The sequence below is a fragment of the Dipodomys spectabilis genome, unplaced genomic scaffold, assembly GCF_019054845.1.
Source record: "Dipodomys spectabilis isolate Male_0828 unplaced genomic scaffold, ASM1905484v1 ptg000581l, whole genome shotgun sequence".
NCBI lineage: Eukaryota > Metazoa > Chordata > Mammalia > Rodentia > Heteromyidae > Dipodomys > Dipodomys spectabilis.
The window spans coordinates 1,297,511-1,325,507 of record NW_024871258.1 but is presented as its reverse complement, the minus strand read 5'-3'; the positions used below and the strand labels follow the sequence as shown (position 1 = coordinate 1,325,507).

At 37.5% G+C, this 27,997-nt stretch overlaps 1 non-coding gene across 1 annotated transcript; it reads right to left on the bottom strand.

The window, feature by feature from the left end:
* Positions 1-24,641: 24,641 nt before the first annotated feature.
* On the bottom strand, positions 24,642-24,723 carry Trnaa-ugc. Its single transcript has one exon. It is a non-coding gene; the product is annotated as a tRNA-Ala (tRNA).
* Positions 24,724-27,997: the final 3,274 nt, after the last annotated feature.

Below are 27,997 nucleotides of genomic sequence, written 5' to 3'. Positions count from 1 at the left end.
CTGTATCCTATCTGACCACAGTGGAATCAAGCTAGCTCTCAATAACAAAGCATACCGCAGAAATTTCTCTAATACATGGAAATTGAACAGCACACTCCTTAACAAGGCCTGGGTAACAGAAGAGATCAGAGAAGAAATAAAGCATTTCCTACAACTCAATGAAAATGAAAACACCTCACAAAGAAACTTGTGGGACACAGCAAAAGCAGTCCTGAGGGGCAAATTTATTGCCCTCAGTGCCCACATCAAGAGAATGGAGACAGACCAAGTAAATAATCTCATGTTGCAACTAAAACAGCTAGAAAAAAACAAGAAAAAATGGGACCTAAAGCTACTAGACGAAGCCAGATAACCAAATTGAGAGCAGAGATTAACCAATTAGAAAATCAGAAAACCATAACCAAAATAAACCAAATAAAAAGCTGGTTCTTTGAAAAAATAAACAAAATTGATGGCCCGTTGGCAAGATTAATTAAAAAAAGAAGAGAGGAAACCCATATTAATAGGATTAGGGATGCCAGGGGAAACATCACAACACGTACCCAAGATATCCAAACAATTCTAACAGACTACTTTCAAAAGCTATACTCTCTAAAGGAAGAAAATCTGGCGGAAATGGATGCATTTTTAGAGAAGTACAAGTTACCCAAACTGAGCAAAGAAGAAGTTAACCAATTAAATAAGCCAATATCCTATAATGAGATACAGGAAGCTATCAAAAGTCTTCCAACAAAAAAAAGCCCAGGACCAGATGGATTCACAGCAGAATTCTATAAGACCTTTAAAGAAGAACTAATACCCATACTCCTCAAGCTCTTCTGAGAAACAGAGAAGGAGGGAGCTATCCCAAACTCATTCTACGAAGCCAATATCACACTCATCCCCAAACCAGGCAAAGACCCAACCAAAAAGGAGAATTACAGGCCAATCTCCTTGATGAACACAGATGCAAAGATCCTTAACAAGATTCTAGCTAACAGAATCCAGAAACACATTAAAAAAATAATACACTATGATCAGGTAGGCTTCATCCCAGAGACACAGGGATGGTTTAACATACGTAAGTCAATAAATGTAATCCAGCATATCAACAGAGCCAAGGTCAAGAATCACATGATTATCGCCACAGATGCAGAAAAGGCCTTTGATAAAATTCAACATTCATTCATGCTAAAAGCTCTGGAGAAAATAGGAATAGAAGGAACATTTCTAAAAACAATAAAAGCCATTTATGACAGACCAATAGCCAATATTATACTTAATGGGGAAAAGCTACAACCAATCCTCCTAAAAACAGGAACAAGGCAAAGATGTCCACTGTCTCCACTCCTCTTCAACATAGTCCTAGAACCCTTAGCCAGGGCAATAAGGCAAGAAAAAGACATTAAAGGGATCTGCATAGGGAAAGAAGAAGTTAAACTATCCCTTTTTGCAGACGACATGAACCTCCACGATCCCAAAAACTCCATCCCCAAACTTTTAGAAATCATAAGTCACTTCGGCAAAATAGCAGGATACAAAATAAACCCACAAAAATCAGTTGCCTTCCTATACACTGATAATGCACAGGAAGAGAGGGAAATAAAGGGAGCAACCTCATTCACAATAACCTCCCAAAAAATAAAATATTTAGGAATTAACCTAACCAAAGATGTAAAAGAACTATTTAATGAGAACTATAAAAAGTTAAAGAAAGAAATTGCAGAAGACACTAGGAAATGGAAAGACCTCCCATGCTCCTGGATAGGCCGACTTAATATAGTAAAGATGGTGATACTTCCAAAACTAATATACAAATTCAATGCAATTCCTATTAAAATCCCAATGACGTACATCACTGAAATACAGAAAACAGTCCAAAAATTTATATGGAACAACATAAGACCTAGAATAGCCAAAACAATTCTAGGGGATAAAGACAATATGGGAGGGCTATCCATGCCGAACTTCAAACTCTACTACAGAGCTATAATCACAAAGACAGCATGGTACTGGCACAAAAACAGACCCGAAGACCAATGGAACAGAATAGAAGATCCAGATATAAATCCACAGGCCTACAGCCAGCTGATATTCGACAAAGGAGCCAAAGACATACAATGGAAGAAACACAGCCTCTTCAACTGCTGGTGCTGGGAAAACTGGGCAGCCACATGCAGAAAACTAAAAGTGGACCCCAGCCTATCACCATGCACCAACATCAACTCAAAATGGATTAAAGACCTTAACATTAAACCTGAATCTCTGAAACTACTACAGGACAGAGTAGGAGAGACACTTGAACTAATAGGCACAGGAAGGAACTTCCTGAACAGAGTCCCAGGGTCACAACAAGTTGGAGAGAGACTCGACAAATGGGACTACCTTAAAATAAAAAGCTTCTGCACAGCTAAATCTATCGCAACTAAGCTAGAAAGACAACCAACTAATTGGGAAAAAATATTTACCAGCAATATATCAGACAAGGGGTTAACATCCTGTATATACAGGGAACTCAAGAAACTAATCCCTCCCAAACCTAACAAACCAATTACTAAATGGGCAAGGGAACTAAAGAGGGACTTCTCAAATGAAGAAATAAAAATGGCAAAGAAACACATGAGGAAATGTTCATCATCCCTGGTGGTGAAGGAAATGCAAATAAAGACAACACTGAGATACCACCTTACCCCAGTCAGAATGTCCCACATCCACAAATCAGCCAACGACAAATGCTGGAGGGGATGTGGAGAAAGAGGAACCCTGTTACACTGCTGGTGGGAATGTACACTTATACAACCACTTTGGAAAACAGTCTGGAGGGTCCTTAGAAAGCTAAAGATTGACCTCCCTTACGACCCAGTCATACCACTTCTAGGCATCTACCCTGAACAACAGGAACCAATATACAAGGACACGTGCACCTCCATGTTTATTGCAGCACTGTTCGCAATAGCCAGGATATGGAAACAACCTAGATGCCCCACCACAGATGAATGGATCCAAAAATTGTGGTATCTATACACAATGGAATATTATGCAGCCATTAGAAATGACAAAATAATGGCATTTGCAGGGAAATGGATGGAGCTAGAAGGAATCATGGTGAGCGAGGTAAGCCAAGAACGAAGAGACAAACGGTACATGGTCTCCCTGATAAGTGGATGCTAAATCCAAAAGGTTAGGTGATGCGATAAAACTAACAGGACTTAAGAAACAAAGAACTCCCGCTCATCTGGTTGAACCACTACTAAATATCCCCATGCTGCTGATCACAAATATGGTATATAACATGTGAACACTGTTATATATTACAGACTGTGGTAGACAATTTGCTCCAGGGAAGTTAGAATGAACTTGTGACTTTGAAATTATGTAATCATTTAATCACAATCAAAAAAAAAAAAAAAGAACCTCGGGGAAGGGAGGGAGGGAGGGGATGGTAGGGGGAAAACAATGGAGGGGGTAACAATGTTCAAGAGGAAGTGTACTCATAACCTCACTCATGTAACTGTAACCCTCTGTATAGTAGCTTTACAATAAAAAAAAAAAGAGTAGATATGGAACACATGCTTAATCCCACTGATTCTACTATATCCATCAGGAAAAAGTAGGAGGCAAGTCCGGATAAGTCATTGCGGATGCTATACATAGGACCCATGGACCACTGTGAAAACCTGGGTTATTCTGAGAGAAATGGGGAGCCAATGGAGATTTTTTAAGCAGGAGAAGATATTATCAGGGATCAAAATCATAAGAAGATTTAAAGATTGAATAAAACAATTCAAGGAAAGTACTAAACACTATGGCTTGTCTTTTAATGGTGCTCAATGAGTGGCAATTATGACTGTAATCATCATTTTCAAGGAATGCTATTAGAGCAGTAGTACTCTTTGCCAAGACTGAATCAGGAAGATAGAGAAAATGTGAATGGTGCTTTCACTAGTATGGTGGGCTTAGTAACCAAGCACCTCTCAATAAGGAAAAACCATGGACCATATGGTAAAATCTACCAAACATGCAAAAAAGAATTAGCACCTAACTCCACAAACTCTCCCAGTGTTGCAAAGTAGAAAACTCTTCTTAATCTACTGTAAGATGTCAGCATTATCTTTATGGTGAAGTCAAACACACAACAAAAATAAAAATAAAGATCAATAAAGGTTCTTGATTATTATTAATCTCAAATGTCCTCTATAAGACACTAACAAAAATTTCACCTGTTAAAAGTGGGATTTGTGCCTGGCGTCAGCGGCTCACACCTGTAATCCTAGCTACTCAGGTGGCTGAGATCTGAGGATCACGGTTCAAAGCCAGCCCAAGAAAGAAACTCCATGAGACTCTTATCTCCAATAAACCATTCAGAAAACTGGAAGTGGTGCTGTGGCTCAAGTGGTAGAGTGTTCGCCTTGAGCTGAAGAGCTGAGGGATAGTGCACAGGCCTAGAGTTCAAGCCCCACAACTGACAAAAAAAGTAGGATTTGTTTCAGCCAGGGTAACTGTTGTATATAATAGTTAATCCATTTATGTATTAGATTAACTACTATTTGTTATATATATTAACATCTAGAACATACAAAGAACTGCTGCAATTCAATAATAAACAACTTGATTAAAAAAAAAAGGAAAGAAAATATGAAGGCAGAGATCTTTTCAGAGTGTCCCATCAAATCTTTGATTACTTTATGCTAAAAACAAAACAAAGCAAAGAAAACAAAATAGACTTTAAGGTTAATTAGGCTGCTATTAAAAATTCAGATGTTGGTAGTGTTTGTGGAGTGGAAGGGAAAAAACAAATTATGTAAATAAGGATACAGGTGAATCCATAGCAACAATGAGATGTACAACACATTATGTCAAAAAACGAACTTTACACCTTTGGAGGAGGAAGTGGGAGATGGGAAGGGATGAAAAGGAGAAACAAAGGAGGAGGCACCACTGCTTAATAAGACATGTACTCTTTATCTTGCAAATGTAATTGCAACTCCTCTGTATATTATTTTCAAAATTAAAAAATTGAATAAAAAGATTCCAGGCAGAATTATACTGTCAAATGATAGTTAGTACATATGTTTTGTAGATACTGATCTCACATGTGTCAGAAAAATATCCATGAATTCACAACTAGAAACTCTGAAGTGTAAGGTGTATTAATTAGGTAAGTTTCATGAGGTAGCCAATGAAGAGATCACCACATGTTATTCAGTCAAGTAAAGTAGTTTATTTACTGAACTGCTGCCCATGCCATATATGATGGAGAGGCATGTGAAATAAGGGGGTTGACCCAACCTTGGGCCAGGACATATCTAGGCCAAGGACCTGGTTGAGATATGGCCTGGTCGGGGAAAATTCTGGCCACACTGGATGTGAGCTCAGGGCCTGGGAATCTCCTCTGGTCAAATGGAAAGTGTGACCAGAGGCTGACCAGGTTGTGACTTAGTAGGAGGGGGAGGTGTCTGCCTCCAGGCATGCCAGATACCTAGGTAACACATAAAGGATGGAAACTTAGCCAAGAAGAGTGGAAGGGTCTGCATAGGGTCTGCATGGCTTGGGCAGACCTAATACCAAATACAGGTAGAACCTCTGCCATGTAACTCCTGACTCTAAACCGTTTATTCTCAATCACTTATCGTTCTTTCCTTTATTCTTCCTTCCTTCCTTCCTTTCTTTCTTTTTTCTTTTTTACTTTCTTTCTTTCTATCTTTCTGTCTGTCTGTCTTTCCTTCCTTCCTTCTTACCTTCCTTCCTTCCTTCCTTCCTTCCTTCTTTTCTTTCTTTCTTTCTTTCCTTCTTTCTTTCTTCCTGCCTACCTTCCTTCCTTCCTTTCTGTTCTCTCTCCCTCTATCTATCACTCCTCTCTTTCACTCACCCTCCCTCTCTCCCCTACCTCAGTATTCTCAACTCTCAAAAAATGGACACTTGGTGAGTTGAACTCACAGACTGTGAAGAACAGCTCAATTGGCAAATGTGAAATTTAATTTACTGTTACCTTGCACCTCTACCACAGGTCACTGGAATCAAATAATGAGCACTCAGCATCATGGCATCTGAAGCCATTTGGAGGAGGAAAGCCTGCACATTCACTGCATTCTGGAGGTCCAACCTGGGAATGTGGAGGAGACTCCTCCCTCCTCTTGGTTAAATCTCAGCCTAGTTTCTGCATCAGGACAGGTGACTGCCTCCAAGTGAGCCAGTTACCTAAGTGACACAGGTACTGGGCAGAGACTTAGCCTCTTGTGGTGTTGAGATTAATGGCATGATTCAACATGATCCACTAGTTTGTTGAGATTGAGACTTCCTAACTTTTTGGTTAGGCTATGTTCAAATTGTGATCTATTTATTTCTGATTGTTAACCATGATTATAGATGTGAACCAGCACATCAGACCATTCAAAGATCTTTACCATGCATGGAATACATTAAGTTTATTTTACCAAATGACATACAAGTTGACAGACAGCAAACTAAGTCCTGAATTCTGGTCGAGATATTTTTTAATGTGAAGCAAAATTTTCTTAGCAAAATATCTGACTACTGTGATTATACTTTCAAACTTACCCTACATTTTAATATCAAATCACCTATAAGCCAATGATTCACTCAAATTACCTGTAATCATTTATTTCTCTCATATCCTCTAAAGGTAGGCAGAACTGGAGCACACACTATTAACTAAAGGGGTAGAAATTTGAGAGGATCACAGTTCTGAATCAGTCTAGGAAGGAAAGTATCACCCATATCAACCTACTAGGTAGGTATATTGGAAAGAAATCATGGTCCCTGCTTTTGGGGCTGGGTGCAAAAATTGCTACTCTATGAGTGATGTAACTTAAACAAGAAAGGATTGGTGGAGTGACTCCAGTGGTGGAGTACCTGTCTGGCAAGCACTACATCAAAACTGAAATCAATTTCCTAAAGATAAAATAAGAAAAGGAAAGAAAGTGCAACTCATACTGAACATGTGTTCAATGTAAAGATTTACACTAACTTATTGTAGTTATAATGCCATCATTTATTTCTAGGGCAATCACATTTTGTGTCAAGCCTAAATGAAAAAAATAACACACTATATACAAAGTTTTGGTAAAACACAGGTCTGGCTTACAATTGTGAACACTTAAGTTTGCATGTGCAGTGGTGTTGCAAGGTAGTTAAGGTTTATGGAAGTCCATCCTTTTGATGAACTTGACATGATGAAATTACATAACCATACAGTTCACTGGACAGATATTGCTGATATATACATAAATATATATATATATATATATATATATTTTATAATTTCACGTACATATGGCCTTACACTTAGATTTCACTCATCTTTCAATAATACCTATGAGAAGGAGAAAATGAAGGATCATTCTGTTATTTGGGAGCTTCTGTTATTAATCACTCCAATAAATATTATGAAAATGAAACTCTGAAATTATTTAGAGAAATGACTTGAAAGTTTCCTTTCTACACACTCATGCTACTCCCTCAAATAAATCATAGAACTTAAAATAAGTTACATTTTAGCTGGGAGCCAGTGGTTCATGCCGGTAATCCTAGCTATGCAAGAGCTGAGATCTGAAGATGGTAGTTCAAAGCTAGCCCTTGCAGGAAATCTGTGACAGTCTTTCCTCCAATTAAACACCAGAAAACTGGAAGTGGCACTGTGGCTCAAGTGGTAAAGTGCTAGCATTGATCTAAAGAACTTAGGGAGAGCACCCAGGCCTGGAGTTCAAGCCCCATGACCAACAAAAATAAAAAAGGAAAAAAGTGAGGGAAAGCAACATTTTAATAGTAATGTGCACATATACACAAAAATTGTATAGAAATAAAATTATAACAGTCCCTGAACTGGCAAAAAAAAGATTAAAGTGAAATTACTTCAATCATTCATTTAGATAATCTATACTGAGGGCAAGCTATTGGAGCTCACATCACGAACTAAAGGGGTAGAATTTGAGATGATCACACTTCAGAACCAGTGTGCCAGGAAAGTAATATGATTCTCATATTATCTTAAAGCCTGGCAAGTTGGAATGCATTTGTGATCCCAGTTACTTGGCAGACATAGTTGAGCAACTTAGCCTCTGTTCAGCCTTCACCAAAATTGATAACCTATGAGCAAAGTAACTAAATTAAAAAAGGATTGTTCTAATGGTATAATACTTGTTCAACAAACAAAATATCTAAATTCATACTCATTTCATAAAAGAGAAAAGAAAAGGGAAGAAAAGAAAGAAAGAAAGAAAGAAAGAAAGAAAGAAAGAAAGAAAGAAAGAAAGAAAGAAAGAAAGAAAGAAAGAAAGAAAGAAAGAAAGAAAGAAAAAGAAAGAGAAAGAAAAGAAAGCAGAGAAGGAGAAGGAGAGAAGGGAATGAAGAAAGGAAGAAAGGAAGGAAGGAAGGAAGGAAGGAAGGAAGGAAGGAAGGAAAGAAGCAAGGAAGAAAGCAAGGAAGCAAGGTATCAAGCAAGGAAGGAGATAAGGAAGAAAAGAAGGAAGGACAGAAGGAAGGAAAGAAGGAAAGAAGGACAAAATGAAGGAAGGAAGGGAAAGAAAGAAACAAAGAAAGAAGGAAAGAAAGAAACAAAGAAAAAAAGAGAGAAAGGAAGGAAGGAAGAAAGAAAGAAAGAAAGAAAAGAAAAGAAAGAAAGAGAAAGGAAAAGAAAAGAAAGAAAGGGAGGAAGAAAGAAAGGGTGAAAGTGAGGTATAAATAAAAACCTCAGCATGTGTTAGATGTTAATAATTACCCTAAATCATTTAAACTATAAATGCCATCATTCAAGTCTCTGGGCAGAGACATTTTATATCAAGCTTGTTGTACGGACTTGGGACTCCCAAAAGACCATCAGATACTACGACCAATGCAAACAGCAAAAGTCATTTATTTGCAAGCTCAAGCTTGGTCCTCCACGCACTGGTAACCCGTGACAGTAAGAGTCCCCAAGCACAGAATCAACACAACTTTTATAATATTGAACAAATAAGTTTAGGGAATTTCCACACAAGCAGTTACATGATTGGTTTGAGCCCACCCTAAACATACTGCCTTTTTTCTGAACTGTTGGTATGTTCTGTTCCTGGAACACTTGGGCAACTGTTCTGCTTTCTTAAGGGTGGGCAGGGTTGGTGGCAACCTGTGATTTTTTCCTCTCTCTTGGGCTTACTCTGAGGGCAGCCTAGCAAAAGATGGTGGGGTTAATCTCAAGTTGGAGTTACTTTGGCTCTTCATTCCCTCCTCTTCTAGAGCATCAGGGACCAATCATGTTCCCCTAATTGGCACAGTGTTCTATATTTACAGTTTGGTATTTGGATCTCAGAACTAATAGATGGACTGTGCTGATCCTCTCTTTTACAAAGGACACCAGTCTACAAGGTCCGATTGTGAGTAACAAAATTAACAGTACCAAAGGCCTTGACATTTTCTTCTAGCAATCTTGACTCTGTATATAACAGCTAACTTAATTTTATACCAGCTATACTCGTAAGCTCCAATTTTAAGACATACTCATACCATTTGTTACATACTTAAACTTTCTGAGGTTTGTCTTCTTTACAAATATTTTAAGACAATCCTTACTTTTTAAATCCTTTCTCATCCTGAGGATACCAATTTTCCCCCAGTTCCTTTCCTAAGGCTTACTGTACTACCCTCCTCTTCTTTACAATTCCTTGAGCTTTTTTGTGGTGAGAGTTTAAAACCGCCCATTTTTCCTTTGACTTGTGGAACCAAGTTATCTCAGAAAGCCTCAAGGCACAGTAGGATGAAAAGTTTGCTAGATTTTTTTTTTGGGGGGGGGGTCCGTTCGTAGGGCCTCAACTCTGGGCCTGGGCACTGTCCCTCAGTTCAAGGCTCAAGACTAGTGCTCTACCACTTGAGTCACAGTGCCAGTTTCGGCTTTTTTCTTTTTGCTTATGTGGTGCTGAGGAATCAATCCAAGGACTTGAGGCATGCAAGGCAAGCACTCTACCACTGAGCCACCTTCCCAGCCCAAGCTTACTAGATTTTAAGGCTAAGATTAGGACTGGGACTCATTCCTCGTACTAACTCCATTGATTAAAAAAATCTCTCGTTTATCTTTAAAACACACCCAGGAGGAAGCAGGTTATTACCATACCAGAACCAAACTAGGCTGTGACCCTGTAGTGCCTAAGGCAAGCCAGTGATATTCTCGTTCCCAATATCTACTGTGGGAGTATAAAGGGTTACTGCATATTACCAAGAGAATGTCCCACACGATCTTAGTTGTAGCAGCTTTCAACCGGGAAGCATTTTCAGGTGATGGAATCAGTTAGGAGTGCAGTCTACTTTTACCATGGTGGAGGTGGTCTGGGTCTTGATGTAGATTTCCTCCGGGTAAGTGTCAGGCTGTTGTTGAACTTTACCCATTAGGGTGTGCAGCAGTAGCAGCAGTAGCAGTAGCAGTGTCTCTCAGTGGCTCCAAGGGATTGTCACACCTAATGTTGGACTGCAAATTCCTACATTGACTGGTAAGGATACATTGCATACACTTGGCAGGCTGTGAATCCACTAGTTTTTAAGACAATTTATACAATAGCCCAGGACAATTTACCAAGATGATAACTTTTTAAACAAATAGTTCTTTTAATAAGGCTAGAATTTTCTAAGCAGATATAGAGGGCTCAGACCTGTACTATTATTTCCCATGCCTTTCCTTCTGTCTATTTTGCCACATTTTTTAAAAAAGTGAATATTTTCCCTTGTTCTTAAAAGGGGATGATGGGCAAAGATTCATCTTCTATCACTTCTTCAAGCTGACTCAGGAGTGTTGATCCTACCTAGCCAGGAACCTATAAACTTAGCCTATTTTACAAAGAGTTTACCAGGGTTAAATGTCATTAAGAATAATATTTTTACTTTTGACAAAATGCACAGACCATTTTTCTGGCTACAGCAGTGGAGCTTATTTATCCTTCTGGTTTGCAAAAGGATCTTTATGGATGGCTTAAGAACCTGATCTATAGTAATCCTAGCAATATCTGAGATACCTATGCAGGCCTTCAGACAGATATCAATAGACACACACTCTCAGGTTTACAAACTTTTCCTGAGCAGATGAATTTCATGTAGCTGGTGTCAGCTCAAAAATTTACCACCAATTAGAGCTTTTGGCACATACAGGGGTTGGGATTTAAACTATCCTCCACATTTTAAAACCTTAGCTTTTTACTACTATCACAGATGACTGACAAGTTCCTGTCCCTTACAGTCATAAACATTAGGCATGCTTACAAACTATCTTCCCATGACCTCCTGGCTCTGACCAATTTTTGAAGGGCCATGCAGAAATGATGCAAGGATCTGACATTATTTCTGCCATCTAAGCAGTGGCTTATGGTCTCTGGATGCTCCTCCATTACTTTCATCCAAAGAGTGTCTTCTCCACACTGGGAACAATGCCTCATTGGCAATTCCCTTAGTTTGTTGCTAGACTTGAACTTGGGGCCTGGGTGCTGTCCCTCAGCTCTACAGCTCAAGGCTAGCACTCTGCCACACTGAATCCAAAAGCAGTTCTGCTTGCTCTTTCTGCCTTCTGCTGGCTGAGTAGAGGTGACATTCTCACAGGGACATTTATCTGCCCAGGCTGGATTCAAACCAGTTTTCAGATCAATGAGTCTCATAAAAGGCCATTTTACTCCAATTAAAAGCAACAAGGCAGGGGAGGATTGGGTGGGGGGGTGGAGGGGAAGCTGGGAAGGGATGTGAAGGGTAAACAAAGGAGGAGGCTGCAATGCTTGATAAGAAATGTACGCATTAACCTGCCCATGTAATTGTAACCCATCTGTACAGTGTGTTCACAAAAAATAAATTTAAAAAAATGTTTTTCACATTAAAAAAAAAGCAACAAGGCAGTCAACATAGAAGTAGCTTTTAAGCATATTCTTACCTGAAACTTATTAAGAGCCAAAGTTACATCTGACAAACTTACAAGAATCCTCACTCCTTTTTGTGGATCTGCTGGGAACAGTTACAAAAAAAGCAAAAACAAAAAAAAAAAAAACAAAAAACAACAGCAACAACAAAAAACCTATGAGACCAAACTGAAATAGGAATTAAGCAATAACTTTGGTAATCCTAATTTTCCCTTTTTGTACTTTGAGGCAAATGTATAGAACAATTATACTTTTAAACTTTATATACAGAAATCGATTCTTAATTTGTAAGCCTCCCATTCATCTCTGTTTTAATATTCTATACTTTAGTTTTTAGTTGCATTTTGAAAAACCTCTTAAACTCACCTTTAGCTGCTTGTTTTAAAACAGATACACATGAATTTTAACACATCCATGGGGCAGTTTTAGCAATGTTAATCAGATCTTCACATCACTCATTTTTACCATTAGGTTTCCAGTGTCTATCTGCAGGGAAAAGGGGCAGAATAAATATGGGCCACTTGGCCCTTCCAGTGGAATGGGTACACACCCAATCCTACTCTTTAGGGTTAGTTGAACTGCGTTTGTGCCAGCTTGCCCTCTTTCACCATGAGTGGACTCCTCCCATGGCCTGTTCCACCATGCATGACCAGCTGAACTGCACTTCTGCCTGTTCACCCTTCCCTCCAAAAGATAGGTCTTCTGTTGGCTTCAAAATTTCTCCTTTTTGCTAAGCCAGATATATTGATTACAGTGTAAAAAGCCTTATGCATTCTAAAGTACCAGATTTTCTAATGTTTAACTTAAAGAATCGTTAAGCCATTTCAAACAATGTGAAAATGCTTTAAAAATTTTTTGGTAATGATCAAATCTTATAACCTTTTGAACTTTAAACTCAGCCAATTGTTACAGCATGCTGACAATTTCTATCATGAACATGTTCACAAACACATACAAAACACACTCAGATTTTTAAGCACCCAAAAACCAAAATCAGTTATATGTACATTTTAAAGTTTTGAAAGAAAAATTTAAGACAGTATTTATTTTAATCTAAGTAACTTGGTTGAACTTCATTTTCCCAGGGCTTGCTTATTTAGCAAGGCATTTCAAAATTTGGTCTTTTGAATCCCTTCTTTTGGAGGAAGGCTGGGGGGGAGGGGGAAGTCACCTGAAATTAAACTGGCCTGATTTTTATCCAGTTTTAGTCAAGAGCACTTTACATTGTCAGGACTAGCTGAAAAGTCAAAACCAGGCACAAATCCTTCTCTGTGACTGAGCCCAGCTGGAGGCTGGAACTTTTATTTCCCCAGATATGTTCAAAATCACATTTGTAATAAAAGTTGCTAGATGAGACCTTCATGGATGAGGTAGTATGGGGTTTCTGGTGGAGATCTGTATGGTTTAAGGGAGGAGTTGGTATTCGCACAACCTGTATGGTGGAACAGGACAGGGCTTTGAGGGTGAAGGCCAGGCTGTGTAGGGCTTTGAGACATCAAGGAGGAAACAGGAAGGACTTGACTTGTTAAGGGAGGGGTCTCGTGGAGTAGGTGGGATTTAGGATGGAGGCTGGCAGGCAGACAGGTTTTCAGTGGAAAAAAGTGGGGTCACTAGGAAGGAGGCTGTTTGGGGCAGGGCTTTGAGAAGGAAGAACAAGGCTACAAAGGAAGAGGTTACTTAGAGGAGGAGATCTGGTGGAACACTGTGAGCCCTTGTGGGATATATTGGGTGAGGTTTCCCCTAAGGCAGGGCAGGGAATGGAGGCAAGAGGTTGACAGAAGGTAGGGATTCTGGAGCAGGAATGCGGAGCTATGAGGGAGCGGCTTTTCAGGTTGTGGTTTTGAGAGGGCAGGGTGGTACTAGAAAGACATAGGCTAGTAAGGGGCGGGGTTTCTCATGGAGAATGGCAGGCCTTTGGCAAGTGTGTTAGGGTGAAGGTGGGGTTTCCAGCAGAGCAGGATGTAGTCACAATGTATGGATGCGTTTTTCAGGACCAGTGATAAGATCCAGTGCACTAGACTAGTTAGGATGGGGTTTCTGGTGTATCCAGTCACCACTTGGAAATGAGGAGTAAGGTTGGATGGGTATTTCAGTGTTGTAATGCAGGACAAGGACTATGGACAGGATTTCCAGCAGGGGAAAACAACCTTCCAAAAAGGACTATGGAGGGACTGGGATTTACATTTGCGTATAGTGAGGCTTCCAGAGGGAGGCTAACTGGTGCAGTGGTTTCCAGTGAAGCAATGTGGGTGTCGAGAGATGGGAGAGTGTGGTGGAGGTTTTCTAGGCTTCCAGAAGGAGGCCAACTGGAACAGTGGCTTCCAGTGGAGCAATGTGGGTGTCCAGAAATGGCATAGTGTGTTGGGGGTTTTCTAGGGGGATTTTTCAGGAGCAAGGCAGGGTTTAGAGCCATGGGGCTAGTTGGAGGAGGGGCTTTGAGAAGGAGTGGAAGAGCTATAATAGTGTAGAATAATTGTGGGCAGAGTATCTGGTGGAGTAGGATGTGGAACTGAGGGAGGAGCCATAGGGGGCGGGTTTATCTGGAGAGCAAGGCAGGGCATTGAAAGAGTAGATGTGGGAGGTAGGGAGACTTGTGGTGGAGCAGGGATGTCTTTCCAGGCAGGAGATGGGCTATGTGAAAAGCTCCTGGCCAAGGAAGGCAGGGCTTCAAGGGCCGTTATAGGAAGGTGAAGGGTTTTTGGTATAGCATGATGGGCTTTGTGGGAAGAGGTAGGTTCAGTGCTGTGTTTGAGAGGTTAAGCCTCTTACAAGTAGGCTAGTTATGGGCAGAGTTTCTGATGAAACCTGGGGGGCTGGAGTGAGAAGGCTGGTTGGGGGTGGGGTATAAAAGGGAAGGGAGAAGTTTGGAGGTACTAGGATATGGGAACAGTGCGACTATGAGGGACTAGAGTAGGTAGGGATTTGAGGGAGAAGCCTGGTGTAGGCGGGGTTCTATTGCAGCAAGGTGGGAAATAGAAGGAGATATGGATGTGGCCTGGTTTCTGGTGCTGCAGAGCAGGGATTCCAGGATGGGGTGGAGTGGAAGAGGGATTTCCATAAGGCAGAGGAGGGCTTTCAGGAAGGAGTATGGTTGCAGTCAGGCCTTTGAAAATTTTTAGCAGGGCTACCAGGGGATAGGTTAGTTAAGGTTGAGCTTTTTAAGGAAGAGGCTGACTAGTAGGGGGTTTCCAGTTGATCTAGTCAAGTTTTATGGGAAGGAGGGATAGCAAATGAGCAAGAGTTTGTGAAGAGTGGAGCTACTAAAAATAAGAAGTTACTACTAATAATATAAGAACACCGTTTTCTGTCAGTGTAGAATTATACAACTTTTATGTGTGTGAGAGATACTGGAGAAAGTAACCAAGTGTTAATTCCTTCCTAGGGAAATTTTTCTTTATTCCAGTTGATTGAAAATAAAACCATAGGTCATGTCAGGCTCAGAAGCACACAGTAGACTAAGACACATGAAGCCAAGAAGTTGATTCCCCAGCACCACCATTAAGGACCACAAATAAAAAGTTTAAAATATCTCACTTGGTCATAATGGACAATATTGTCTCAAAAACAGCAATCAAAAGGCTGAGAGCTCTGCTCTCAAAGGTCAGTCAAGGGAAGACAGGGGTATGAGCTATTACCTCAAGAGTATTTAAATTTGAGCTGTTGTACACTAAAAGATTAAGACTTTGGAGACAAGATGGATGTCTGTGTTATGGATTTAATGACTATTGCTCCCTTCTGCTCCCTAACAATAAGGGATTCAATTATCACTATGTATACAAACAATACCTCATATTAATAGTTGTAACCAAAGCTAGATTAATGCCTTAGTTTGTGGACACACTGACCACCCACCCGCCCCCCCTTGTAATAGAAGGAATATAAACATGTTAAGCAGGATTTGGTGATCCAGAAGCTGGCAATGAGGCTTTGGGTCCTCTGGTGTCTTCTTTCCTATCACTTCCTGTGATTTCTCAGTTCTATGGCCAGGTATCCCATCATCTTTCCTGTCCCATGGTTGCGGTTAGTGACAGTACTGATTTTCTAAACATCTCAAAAAAAATATGGAAAAACACTTCTTCAAAAAAGATTGAAGAAGATTGAGCACCTGGAAAGGTACCAAACGTTAGCAGTGACCCTGTGATCCTCTAGCAAGTAAGTACAATTCAGGAGTATCTTTACTTCTGATAATATGAGATGGATAATTGTCCCTTTTGTATATTTGGTATTTGGTATTACATGCATTTTCAGAAACACATGCATTGTGAAATAATGTTATTTATTTCACAGGTCACAGACCATGTCACTGAAGTGATGACCCTAATTTCTTATCTCAGTTGCCTGATACAGACTTAGATGAGTGTGAATTGCCTAATTATGAAGATTTCTCCATGAAACTCAGCAACACAGAATGAAGTGTTAAGGTCAGGCCATTCCATACCTGTAAGGATTTTTACATATATTAGAGTAATATACACCTACACTGCTCAGCACTCATGGCACAGTGGTATGTTATAATTGTCCTCCAATCAGAAATATGCTACAGCTTAAAGTAGAATGATGGGCTATTCATTTACAACGCAAGAGTAATGATCACCCCCTGAAATTATTCTCAGTGGAGAATCCTTCCTATACATTTTACTGACTTAGCTTCTACTCTCTGTTTACCATTATCAGGAAGGGTCACACTGTATCGAGCTACAATACTCCAGCAATTTAGCTGCCTTTGAATTTTACCTCCAATCTTGATACCAAGGTCAACTCTGCAACTCTAGTGACATAGTTAGTGGACAACCGAACTTTTCAAGCCTAGTTAAAAATTCAACTATCACTGCTCATACCCAGTGTTAAAGAACTCACTCCTTTAGATGTATTATGTATCTTCTTTATTTCCAACACTGCCTTAGATGTTGGTTTTTGAAGTAGAGCTTTTAGTTTGCATTTGATTTATGGAGGTGTTAGTGATGCCAGTTGATAGTAACTTGACGTTTTGACATTGAGGGTATTGAGGAAGTGAATACACATCACTCACAAAAGTTTCTTTATGTGTATATGTATTGCTATATTGTGAACTTCCTAAAAGCCAGCCATGGGAGCACACATCCCTAATCCCATCATTTATGTCACTGAGACAAGCCTTGAAGGGTCCAGACCACTTGGCACTTTATAGTGAGAACCTTTCTACAAAGAAATGGGAGAGAATAGCAAAAAAAAAAAAACAACAACAACAACAACAAATGAATCTTCCAACAGTTTTGTTACATATTCTTTACACTTAGCCATTAAGAGCACCATAATAGTATTGTTTATGACTTCTTACCTACTTTTTTCCTGTTCTGAGCTGTTTTATTTATGGATCTCTAAGAAGTCACATAAGAATCACATAAGGAATCTATATAAATCATATAAAAATCATAAAAAAGAGTTTGTTAGGGATATATAATCCAAAGGTAATAATTTCAGGAAAATATTAAGCACATAAAATGTAATACATTGACTATTGAAAACTTCAGCAGTTGTAGTTTATTTATTCTTTTTTTTAATTTTTATTTACTTTTTATTGTGAAAATACTGTACAGAGGGGTTACAATTACATGGGCAAGATAATGAGTATATTTCTTATCAAGAATTGTAGCCTCCTCCTTTGTTTCCCCTTCCCATCCCTTCCCAGACTCCCCCGGGGCCCCCACCCAATACTCCACCCCCCACCAAAGTTATAAAGTTCGTTTTTGACATGACAACTTGTACTTCTCATTGTTGCAATGGGTCCACCTGTATCCTTATTTAAACGACTTGTTTTTCCCCTTCCCCTCCACAAATTATACCAACATCAAATACAGTGAAAGCAGGGGTTATACTGTGGGTAAGGAACATACAAAGCAACAAAGAAATAACCTTAGAAATGCATTAGAAACAATAGCATGAAAGAAAAAAATCCTTAAATACATATCTTTGGGTTCATTTCCCTAACGTCACCTTATCTGACCCTTTCTGCTTGACTCAGACATATACTAAATATTGCAAATAAGGGAAACCATGGGACAAATGTTACTTTGGGCTTGGCTTACTTCACTTAATATAATTTTTTCCAAGTAGAAAACTAAAGCTAGATCCTTATATATCACCCTGCACTAGAATCAACTCCAAATACATCATAGACCTCGGAGTCAAAGCAGACACTCTGAAAACATTGCAGGATGGAATAGGAGAAACCCTAAGTCTCTTTGACCCAGGCTGAAATTTCCTTAATAGAGACCCAGAAACATAACAAATCAAAGAAAGGTTGGACAAATGGGATTGCATGAAGTTGCAGAACTTCTGCATGGCAAAGGACATAGCTAGCAAGATCAATAGAAAGCCCACGGATTAGGAGAAGATCTTCACTAACCATACAATGGACAAGGGTCTCATACCTAAAATATACTTGGAACTCAAAAAATTAAATCCCCGAGAGTTCCAGGAAGATGGCAGAGGAGAAGCTAGAGGCTAAACAAGCTCTCACATCGAAAGCATTTTTAGAGTTCCAGTGAACAGTCCTAAGACAGAGAATGACACCAAGTGTGCCTTCACAGGACACAGAGTTAGGCCATAGAGAGAAAATACAGACAAGGAGACAGCTCTGAGCACTTGCCAGCAGCTGCCGCGGTAGAGTGCTCACCTTGAGCTGTAGAGTGTAGGACAAGCGCTGAAGCCCAGTCAAGCCCCATGACCGACCAAAAAAACAAGACAACAACAAAAAAACCCCAAAAACTCTCTGATTATATGACAGCATAATGTAGGTAATGGTTAAGACCAGGTTGCCATTCTAAAAAATATATATATCACCACCCAAAAAAGAGGAACAATAGGAAATATAGAGCAGGAAACTTATAAATGTAAATGGACTAACAGTCTGTCAGTTTGTTTTAACTTTTTATCAAAAAAAAGTAATACTTGATAATATTTTATTATGGCATTTAAATTTCTTTGACCTTGACATTTTTGATTCACTTTAAAAAGAAATTCAACAGGTGACAGTGTTTTCTCCTTACTTTTCCATAGAAATGATTATTTCATCATTATAGTGTATAGCACAATATAGCCAGAAAGCATTTGTTAAGGAAAAAAAAAATTCCCATTCTTTGTTTTTCTTGTCTGTATTTAAAGCTGCATACTACATCTTACCCACCCTATTGTCTGTCTTCTCATTTGAAACATTTCAATAAAAGAGTCAGCCAGCAAAGTTTTACAAAATAGCCTGCTTTCATTCATTGTGCTTTCCGAAATATATCTCATAAATGCCAACAACAAAACACAACTGGAAACATCTGTGGATTTTTCTATTTATGGTGCAAAGTAATCACTTTTCATAATCCTTAGAACCAGCTCTTCACAGGCATTAAATGCACTTTCACTTCCATGCTTTAGAAGAGCAGCATGTTACAATGGTGCATATGTTAATTTGTTCACCACATCTGGTTTGTTTACAGCAAGGACTGACTTCATGGAAGATGGTAATAGATGAGTTGAGCAATTATGTAGTTTAAAAGGGCTCTGAGTTGGGGATAAAGAATATCCATTTATGTGACTAAATATTTAAATTAAATCCTATAATGTATACTCCTTCAATTTTCTGGTTAACATGTTCTACAATCTACGTATTTTTAAAAGAAATATTGTACGTTGTTTCCTTGGTGATAACGTAATTGGAAGACTTAAAATTTTCCTATACCATGGCCATCTGAAATGAGATGCATATACTTAGGTTAGCATAAAGAAATTTTGGGACAGCATTAATGTTTGAATCTTGGATGGGATTTGATTGGGAATTGTGACAGGCTTTCATAATATGAGAAGAAAAACCAAAGGCCATACTAATACTTTTATCTGCCACATTGTTTTATTAGTTTATTCAAACACACATATAAACACACAGATACACATTATGAAGACCCAGTCAGTCTGCAAGAAAATATTTTAATAGGAATTCCATAAAATATTTAGTCTGTTGAGATCTGATTAGAATTTATAGAAATATCTAGTGGCTTCCACCCCTGGACAAGTTATTATCATTGGTAAAGATGTTGCCATTTGATTTTAGAATGCCCCAGAAAGACCTATGTGTTAAAGAAAAATGACATTCCAATTCCTCCCAGACTGTGGAGCATACCTGAATAGTTCTTCTGGAGATTAAGTTCTTCAGAGTGAAACCCATTAGAAAATAGACTCCCATCTTCTTTCTTCTTTTATATTTTAATCATTCTAGGTAAAAATCATTTCTCTTTGACATACTCCCCTCCTTGACATTGTCTTGTCACTGGCCCCCAAAGCAATAAAACTAGCTGAACATACACTGAACCATTCAATCTTGTAAATCTGAGTAAGCCTTTTTGCTTAATAAATGGCAATATCACTTCTTATGGTAGGTTATAAAGCTAACCCAAAGTTCTAGTCTTTCTAACAATGTAGAGTATATTAAAATGTGCTTCATTATAAAATACCTAACTCCATGTTGTATATTGTGTTTTTTTTTTCTATTGATCCTAGCACTTACAATCAGGGTCTAACTGTAGAACTCTTCGCAATAAATAATCACATTACTTTTATGATTCCTTAATTTAACTTGTTTTCCTACAAATTTATAGAATAGTGTAGCTATGGAAAATCAATAAATATTAAATTTTGATATAAGATTACCTATCACTGCAAGTGTTGTCAAAATTTATCTACACTGAAATGATTGCCATTGATATCTTTCTCAAGATTCCAAATGTTTATAATTTCAGCTGATCTTTTACAAAACTCATACCACAAACATAATTTTTATTTTGTCCATGCAGTCATAGGTCCATAAATATATGGCACAAAATGTTAATTAACTTTATCTGCTGTCATTAATGGAGTACACCTAATAGAATTAAGTACATACCTTCAGGGAAATAAGATACTTCCTTCTAAGTCCAGACTTGCAAGCAGACAGACAGACACCCACACCCACACACATACACACAACCACACACTCACACACACACACACACACACACACACACACACACTTACCACTCTGACTCAGGTTAGGTTCTAGACATTGGGTATTAGATAATGATCTATTAATCAAATTTTCTTGTCCAGACATAAAAAACATTCATAATTCCACACATACAAAAACACCACATCATTCAAAATAATGAGAATATTTAACAGAATCACCCTGCTCTGAGCCATCTACTCCCTGATTTCATTCATACATGTCGATGCATTTTTCATATCATAATTAAAAATCTTTTTGTATCTCTCTGAATAACAGATAATATGTTATCATATAAGAGAAAATGTAGGTAAAATTACTTTTTGCATATGAAATAATGACATTCCTGAGGATAAACCATGCCTGTTTTTCAATTTGGTTGCCAAAATGGAATTATTAGACCTTTTGAATATTTAACTTTAAATCTGAACCTTCAAGTTTCACTAGGATTTGAATTGTGTTACTTACAACATTAATGTAAAATAAAAGCATTACTAAATAGAAAGAAAATTATAAGTTTATCACACCTTAATCCCTGAATTGACTTTATGATAAAAACAATTACATTTATATAACATGATAAACATCCTGAAACAAACTATGAGGTATGGAAACAGAATACTCCATTTTTTGGTTAGTGTATGTTGTTGTTAATTTATAGTTTGTGATGATTCTGTCTTCTTTACCTTATGCATGGTATATTCATTCTACGTCTTCAGGAAGGTGTGGGTGGGCAAAGAGCTTTAGGGAAAGGGTGAAAAAATGAAGCAGTGGATTTCCTTGAACATTGATAGAAGTGGACTATTTAACACATGGGTGGGGAAAGAAAGGAGGGAATGGGAAAATATGAGGGAATTGAAGACATTTCATAAAAGGAAATGTACTCATTACCTTACTCATGTAATTGTAATAACTCTATAAATCAACTTAATAACAGAGTAAATTTATTTTAAAAAGGCAAACAAAACATTGTTCCTTAGAATCTTACAAGTATGTTTTGTTCACTGGTTTGAGCTGGTTGAGTCTATCTCTGAAAATAGCTACATTTACATTTATTGGGCGAATTTTTGAGGTACTAGTAGATAAAAGTCAATTATGATTGTATGTTTTTCTGAGGCTCTGATTCATTTATTTCTTTAATCTAATTTGTATAATTTCTATCTACCAGTTTTTGAATTGGCTTGTTCCTGTTTTTCAAGGACATAGTGGTGCATTATTAGTGCTGATTTAAAATTGTTCTAATTTGTTGATGTACATACTCAAAGCTATAAATTTTCCTGAGTATTGCCTGTGTTCTTGTGTCCCAGAGGAGGTAGTATTTTGTCTGTTCACTTCCACTGAATTACATAAACTTTGGAACTTCCCTCCATATGTCTTCTGTGACTCACTGATGATTTAGCAATGTGTTATTCAGTCTCTGTGAGTTTCAGAACTTTTTGTGATGCCTTTTGATGTTGAGATCTAATTTGGTCCCATTGTGGTCTGACAGGATACAAGAGGTAATTTCATTTTTTTTTTTTTTTTTTGGTCCGGTCGTGGGGCCTGAACTCTGGGCCTGGGCGCTGTCCCTCAGCTCTTCAGCTCACGGCTAGCGCTCTACCACTTGAGCCACAGCGCCACTTTCGGCTTTTTTCTTTCTGCTTATGTGGTGCTGAGGAATTGAACCCAGAGCCTCGAGCATGCAAGGCAAGTGCTCTACCACTGAGCCACCTTCCCAGCCCCGGTAATTTCATTTTTATTTTTGAATTTTCACAGATTTTCTTTCTGATCTAAGATATGATCTATTTTGGAAAACGTTCCATGGGCTCTTAGGTATAGCTTATCAAACTAGGTATTTGGTTGTGATTTTTTTTCGAGATTTTGACCTGGATGGCCTGTCCAGAGGTAAGAATGATGTGTTCAAGCAACCAACAATGTGATTGGATGTATGCATATTTTTATGGCAAGTAGTATTTGTCTGATGAATTTGAGAGATCTAGGATTCAGGGCATTGATATTTAGCATTGTTATATCCACCTGATTCAGACTTTCCTTTACCAACATTTAATGTTCTTTTTAGTCTCTTTTTACTTTTATACCAATTTTAATTTAAAGCCAATCTTATCTAATATTAATATAACTATTCTCGCCTGTTTATGAGGTCCATTTTTAATTTGTAAAGATGATGTACAGAAGGAATCCAATTACATAAGTCAGATGATGAGCACATTTCTTTTTCAACAGTGTCACCTCTTCCCTCATGTTCTCCCAGTTTTTCTCTTTCAACCTCCCTCCCCCATAAATTGTATAGTTCATTTACAAGGTAATGTCTATTGTATGGAACTGCCACATTTGTTCACCCTTTCCCACCATTTCTGTGTTTCCCCTTGCCCTTTCTAAACTTACATATAAGACCAAAGGTGCAGAAATTAAAACAAAATTACAGCATCCGAATTCAGATGGAAAAAGCAAAATAATAAAAAAAACTGTCATTATCATTTCTTGGAGATCAATTTGATGAACATTATATTATATGATAATATTCATATAGCTATTGAGCCTTTGTGATCCTCTCCAAAGTGCATCCTCCTTTGATCTCACTGTATAAATGTATAGAATCCCATGTAATTTATCATATCCAAATGTAATATTTTCTCTTTTATCATCCAAGTGTGTCAAGGTGTAGAATTAGAGGCACATTCTAATACAAGAATTGAGGGAAATCGGGCAACCTATATTTCTTTGAGTATTACTTTCTTCCCTTAATATAGGTTTGTTCCAAGTCTTTCCATTTCCTTATGAATGGTGTAATATCATTTTTTTTCTGGGTGAATAGAGTTGCATTATACTAAAGAGTTTCTTCATGGCAAAGGAAAAAGTTAGCAGGGTATATAGAAAGAGAACAGAAAGGAAGAAGATTTTTACTAACTAAGCATTAGACAAGGATTTACATAACTAACCCATATTTACAGATCAAATAAACTCTCAAATAAACAAGAGCCCAATTAATATATGGGATAATGACTTAAAGAGAACTTCTTAGAAGAAAAGTAACAATGACAAATAGACATACCTGTCTCCATGAAAGAAATGCAATTCCAAACAACACTGAGATTCTTTTCACCCCTGTTACAATGTCATTATGAAAAAACGAACAATCACAGATACTGATAGGGATGTGGTCCAAAGGAAACTCTATTTCATTGTTGGTGGAAATGTAATCTTGTTCAACGACTATGGAAAACACGATGGAGGTTGCTCACAAAACTGAATAGAGAGCTCCCTGTGATCCAGCAATTCCACTTATGGGCATTTATCCAATAGAGCAGAAACAAGGCCACACTGAAGCTGCCAGCACAATCATGTTCATTGTTGCATTATTTTCTGTAGCCAACATATGGAATCAGCCCAGATGCCTCTCACTGACAAAAGCGATCAAGAATTGTGTGCTCGTGTATATGAATTATATATATATAATTTCATTGATCTCTATTTACAAGTATGTATGTATATATACATACATAATCAAATTTTATTAATCAATCAGAAAGAATCATATTGCACCATTCTTTTTTGGGGGCGGGGGATCCAGTCGTGGGGCCTGAGCTCTGGGGCTCTAGTGCTGTCCCTCAGCTCTTCACCTCAAGGCTAGTGCTCTACCACTAGAGCCACAGTGCCACTTCCGGATTCTTTCTTTTTGCTTAGGTGGTGCTGAGAAATCGAACCCAGGGCCTCATGCATGCAAGGCTAGTTCTCTACCACTAGAGCCACAGTGCCACTTCCGGATTCTTTCTCTTTGCTTAGGTTGTGCTGAGAAATCGAACCCAGGGCCTCTTGCATGCAAGGCAAGCGCTCTACCACTGAGCCACCTTCCCAGGCCCTATTGCACCATGCTTAAGGAAAATGAAAGACTTAGAAATAGTCATATTAAGTAAAATTAACTGGACCCAGAGAAAGTTAGGTTGTATGATTTTCTTTATGTTTGGTAGACAGAAGGTGCCTATTAATGTAAAAGTAAATACACTGGGTGATATGCAAGGAGGTAAATTAATTATCTGAAGTGTCAGAGTCCATGGAAAGTGAAAATAGTATAGTTCTCTTAAAAGATTAAGTCAAAACCCAACAAAATAAATACCAGTCAATGTGTACTACAAGAGAGGACAGTGGGGGGTAAGGTGAGAGGGGTAGGAAATTGAAAACTATAGAATACAGGCAAGAATCCATTGTATACTTCCCAGAATTGATATATACAAAGCAATGTGTAGTGTGAAATGGGGGTGAAGATGTTGAAGTGGTAATACAATTCCAGGTGTATTGTATACATAAAATGTTTTGTTACATGGCAAGTAATTCGATACATAACATAATATTGAGTTAAGTAAGGACTGGGTTGAATGGGAGGGGTGGATGAGAATGTGGGAAGGGGTGACATTAATCAAGATGCACTGTATCCATACACTGTTTCAGTGAATGGCAACTCCTTTGTACAAATACGTAAAGATAATAAAAACATTCAAAAGGTTAATTATGGTAGTTGAATAGAGCATTGAACCTCAATTCAATTCTCATTTAATAATATTTGCAACCTGGAGGTTTGGAGAATAAAGGTCAAATAATAAAACATTATGAATAGTTTTTTTTCAAAAATTTGAAATTTAAATCAATTCCACTTTGCTTTTTGTCCGCTATTGGGCTGTTCTAAGAAAATATTTCAAATAAGTGCATTAAAAACATCAGGACTATATTACCCGTACTCTAGAAGCTTGAACATTGATTATAAAAATGGTTATTCAAAGCAAATCTTTGTCTTATGGCGGTCTACTTTCTGGTTAATTATAATCTGTTTGCTGGACATTCACATGGCAGACTAGTTATATTGGGCTTCTTTTATCAGGATCATTATTGCAGGGTCATCTCTGAAAGGCTGATTCTAATGTCACCAGAAAGTGGAATAGAATTTCAATATGTGTAATTGGAAGGAGTTAGAGTGTCCAATACATTTTGCAACTTTTTCTTTAACTCAGTGAAGTGTATCATTTGGATATTATGTCATAGAAAATAATAACTTAAGGACAAACATATATCGTGTAAATTATGTGAATGATTCTACTTACAATGGGAATAATTGTAGTGATGACAAAGTGAAGTATGATTGTTTTAACGCTGTTGAATCACATCATAGGTAATCATGTAAACATGTTAAGCCTTTCTAAGGCCCTTCTGATATATTTGAACAATCTCCAATGAGTTAACTGCTTTCAGAAATACATATCTCCTTAGATTTTAATTGCTGTCTGCTATTAAGACTCCCACAGACACCAAAATTAGAGGATGCTAATTTCTCTGGTAAAACATATAATTTTTATAATTAATATAATATGAAGACTGTAACATTAATATCATTATAAATTCTAGTGTTCACATTATATAATATATTGACATCCTTTGGTTACATCAATTTTCAGAATATTTATAACAATGTAAATAGTTTGCAAATACTTATTTGATGATGTATAGAAAATGAGAAAAAGATTTGTTTACATATTTACTAGAGATGCAAACAGATTCGTCTGGTTATATCTGATCCTTCCTTTGTTGGTTTCATTCATGCATGGAGAACATGCAGAGAAGTGACAATTGGAACCTTGTTTACAAAAGGGTTAACTTACATGAAGTTTATGTTGGGCTAAATAACAGATTTTATAAATTAAAGTGTTTTTGTCACTTCCTTCCTTCCTTCCTTCCTTCCTTCCTTCCTTCCTTCCGTCTTTCCTTCCTCCCTCCTTCCCTCCATCCCTACCTCTCTCTTTTACTCTCTTCTTTTTTCTTTCCTTCTTTCCTCCTTTCTTTCTTTCTTTCTCTTTCTTTCTTTCTTTTCTTCTATTCTTCCTTTCTTTCTTTTACTCATAATATTTCTTAAGTGTATACATAAAATACCAATGTTTTATATGCAATTATAAATATTAACTAGATTAATATTAATTTTAATGACATGTTATATCTTAAAGCAAATTGTACTCAAAACCACTTCACAAAAGTTGCAGGATATGAAACAAATATTACTATTCATGATATTGTTTATTTCTTCAAACTAAAATAAGAATTTAGACATAATGTCCATGTGTGTGCATGTGGGTGGGTGTTATTCTTGTGATTTGAACTCAAGGTCTATGCCTTAGTTTTTTTCACTCAAGGATAGTGTCCTAAGGTTTGATCCACAACTCCACTTCTAGCTGTGTGTGTGTGTGTGTGTGTGTGTGTGTGTGTGTGTGTGTGTGTGTGTGATTGAGATGTGTCTCACAAACTTTCTTGCCAAAGCTGGCTTTGGACCCCAGCTTCCTGTGTAGTAAGGATTACAAGCTTGAGACACTCATATTCAGCATAGATATAATATATCTAAGAATAAAATAAATTTATGATTTGAATTCTAGAGGCTCAATTTAATAAATTAACATTTAGATATTTATTTAGTTGTTAAATCTGAACCTGCACTGTGGAAAAATACTTTTCATTTTTATGAAAAAAATATACACTTGAAGGTTTAAATGACAGAATCTGGGCAAATTGAAATACTCTATTATTCAAAAGCGACAAAGGGATTATTAATCAAATTTCTAATGTAAGATAAAATCAATAGGCTCTGTCAGGATGAATGAAGCAATTTGTCATTAACTTTGATTATTATCTACAGGAGTTACATGATTTTCTCTACATTTTACCCAAAATGCAGATTCATACATTTTTGAGTATACAGAAATCGTAGTTAATGGTCATGTATTTCTCAGGTTGGAGTACCAAGTCATTTCAGAGAAAAATTGAATTTCATGTATTTTATGTCAACAGTGATTTTGAGAAATTGAATCAATCTTAATATGAGCTAACTCAAGCAAGATATTCCATGACTTTTCCAATTATTCCTATAGACTTGAATATAACTTATTATTGAATGGCAGGAAATTCATATTATACCAACTCTCTATAGAATAATTAAGAAATAAATGACCGTGATAGCATTCATTTTTCCTTCACTAGAAAAAATGAACCTTGCTATAGGCGACAAAATACTTCAATGGAAATGCCATAAAATTATGAAAAGTTCAAGTCACTATAAGTTGAATGAAATAGTTATTTTTGAAGGTCACAAAATGAAATC